Here is a 3,566-nt window from a genome sequence, read left to right as displayed (position 1 = left end):
ATGAAATTTTTGGACCGTATTTTTCGAATGTTTCAAGTTGGTATCAGAGCCTTGGTTTGCGGGATTCGGGCACACTCTCGGGTGTGTCTGAACTCAAACTAAGGACTTGGTATAGAATTTTAAAAGAAAAACGATTTTTACAAAAAGGATTTTCAAAAGAAAAAGGGTGTGGTGTATGCAATCAGTCGAGCTCAAGTAAGTACTCCCAAATTACCCATACAAGTTCATGTTATGTTATGATTATGAGAACCGCATGCTAGATTAGGGCTAAGGATCTAGGAATGATACCTTGTATGCATGTTATACATGTATGAGAAATGCATGCTAGTTAGAGCTAAGGATCTAGGAAGGATGCCTTATATGCCTGTTGTGTGAGCTTGTTGAACTGTATGCTAGTATTGATTAGTCAGTAATATAATGGCCTGAATAGGATACGCATGATTATGGATACTCAATGCTCGAATGATGCTTTCTTTGTGCTTTTAGGAGTTCTAGCTGACTTTAACAAACTAGTAAACAAATATGTTAACTCACATATTACGAGGACTAAATAATTTCATAAGGTTAGGTTTAGCTCTATTTCCCAGCTCTCGTCTGAGTCTAACCATTGTAGGGTAGGACCTCACATTAGAAGAATTATCTAGTATTAGTGATATGTAATAGTATTCGCAGGCTATTTAGGAAAAGTTAGTAGGGACTTCTTATGCAGCTGATGGCAGAGAGTGGGACTTCAACAGTAGTAGTAGAAGGGTCTTGGTGGAGTCGAGGCAGTTCTTGAGGAAAATACGGATAGATGTTGAATGTAGTATGGGACCCGTATTACTGAAAGCAGAGGGTCCGTACTCGAATCATGGAAGGCTGAGATGAATCCATGGAGCTTGTAGTGTGTGTGATCCCTCGAGTTATGATGAGTATTTTGATGTTTGTTATGGTGTATTTTCAGAATGGTGACACAACGCACTAGACCAGTCGGCACTTCGGGAGCCGGAGAGGGATCAAGATCGGGCTCTGGAGTTGGGCAGCTTGATGAGCAGACGAGAGAGTTCATATTGTCTGAGGTCACGCGCAGTATCTTAGACCAGATCCCGTGATCTTTGGTTCGATCAAGAAGGGTATCTTGGAGCTTTTGGATGAGAGACTGAGTGCATTCCGCACTGAGGTGGCGGCCATGATGGGTTCGCGCATGCTGACTTTCAGGGAGTTCCGAGCTTGCGGAGCTCCAGACTACCATGGGGCTCGAGACCCCATTGCTAGCAGCAGATGGTTGGCTGATGTCGCCAACGCTTTCCGTACGAGCCGATGTCCCGAGGGGGACAAGGTCCGATTGGCCTCCTGTCTTGTGAAGGACAGAGTACGGGACTGGTAGGAAGAGGTCGAACGTGCCATTGGGGATGATGCAGTTCTAGATGCGAGACGCTGGAGTAATTTTTTGGCCAGGTTCAGGGTCGAGTTTGCACCTGTGATTGAGGTGCAGCGGCTAGCTAGGGAGTTCCAGGATCTCCAGCAGACGACTGAGATGGTGACAGAGATCATCGCCAAGTTTAGGGAGAGGGCCCTTCTCGTTCCTCAGTTCGTGGCATACGAGGAGATGAAGAAGGCCCGATATCATGAGATGCTATGGAGTGACATCCGCCAGTTTGTGAGAAGATCCAGCTGCAAGAAGTTGGAAGATATGATTATTAGGGCTCGTGAGAGAGAGATTGATTTAGAGATGGAGAGGAAGAGGAAGCCAGAGACGGTGTTTGGCGTGGAGGGCTCGGGAAAAAAGCCCAAGGTAGATTCCCGAGGGAAGGGCCAGCAGGGCCGAGGCTGTTGCGGCAAGTGTGGTAGGATGCACGAGGGTATGTGCAGAGTGGGTAGTTCGGGCTACTTCAAGTGCGGCCGAACTAGGCATGTCAGCAAGGATTGTACTGCTACCACCACCACCACCACAGTATCTGATCTGATTTGATTTCAGTGCAATCAGAGGGGCCACAAGAGGTCCTAGTGTCTGAGTTTAGCAGCGAAAGGGAAGGTGGCGACACCCGCTCCTGCTACATTGAGGATTACAGATGGCCGACAGGGCTAGACAGAGGCGCCAGTGGCGAAGAGTAGAGCCTTCCAGTTGACAACAGAGGAGGAATGTGCAGCTCCTGATGTCATTACGGGTATGTATCTTCTCCTTATCTCTTTATGTATATTGATTATTGCTTACGTTTATGTGTTTCATTATAGGATCGTTCCTTGTGAACGATATATCTGCTCTTGTATTCTTTGATTCGGGGGCTACCCGATCTTTTGTATCGCTCTCCCTGAGCAAGCGATTTGTTGGAGCTACGGGGGAGCTAGACTGTCCACTGGACATAGAGATAGCAGAGGATAGGAACGTTCGGGTTGCCAGAGTTTATTGATGGTGTACATTGCAGTTGTTCGATGAGCAGTTTTCAGTAGATTTGGTCCCCATTCACCTGAGAGGGAATAAGGTTATACTTGGTATGGACTGGTTGAGCCCCAATGCGGTAGTGATCGACTGCGAGCAGCAGCTAGTGAGAATTTGGAATCCTAGTGGGGGAGGGTTGGTGATTCAGGGCGAGAGACCGCAGGGTGGACCGACCCTATGTTCATCCGCGAGAGCGAGGCACTACCTTCAGTACGGTTTCGCAGGTTATGCCACATATGTTATGGATATCCAAGATAAGAGTAAGACGACAGTGGATGATGTACCGATCGTACGAGAGTACCCAAATGTGTTGCTAGAGGATTTTCCTGTGATACCTCCGGAGAGGCAAGTTGAGTTGAGGATTGACCTAGTTCCTGGAGCGGCTCCGATAGCCAAGGCACCATATAGTTTTGCTCCTCCCGAGATGCAGGAGTTATCTACGCAACTATAGGAGCTACTAAACAAGGGATTTATCAGGCCGAGTAGTTCACCATGGGGAGCCACGATCCTGTTTGTGAAGAAGAAGGATGGGTCACAGCAGATGTGCATAGACTACCGGGAGCTGAGTAAGGTAACGGTGAAGAACCGTTATCCCCTCCCAAGGATTGATAATTTGTTTGACTAGCTACAGGGTGCATCTTGGTTCTCCAAGATTGATCTGCAATCAGGTTATCACCAGATGCGATTCAGAGACGAGGATGTGCAAAAGACAACTTTTAGGACTCGCTATGGTCACTATGAGTTTATGATGATGCCATTTGGGCTAACCAATGCTCCAGCCGCGTTCATGGACCTCATGAACCGCGTGTGCAGAACGATGCTGGACCGGTCTATAATAGTTTTTTTTGATGACATCTTGGTTTACTCCAAGACTCAGGAGTAGCATGAGGAGCACCTTAGGGAGGTGTTGGAGACTCTAAGGAGGGAGAGACTTTCCGCAAAGTTCTCTAAGTGTGAGTTCTGGTTGTGCGAGGTGCAGTTTATGGGGCGTCTTGTCAACCAGAAGGGTATTCTGGTCGATCCGGCAGAGATAGAGGTCGTGATGCAGTGGTAGGTCCCGAGGTCTCCATCTGAGATTCAGAGTTTTCTTGGTCTGGCGGGTTACTATCGAAGATTCATCCAGGATTTCTCCAAGATTGTTGTTCCC

Source organism: Lactuca virosa, chromosome 6 (assembly GCF_052849685.1).
Source record: "Lactuca virosa cultivar CGN04683 chromosome 6, Lactuca_virosa_CGN04683_v6, whole genome shotgun sequence".
Lineage (NCBI taxonomy): Eukaryota > Viridiplantae > Streptophyta > Magnoliopsida > Asterales > Asteraceae > Lactuca > Lactuca virosa.
This window is presented reverse-complemented; position numbering follows the sequence as displayed.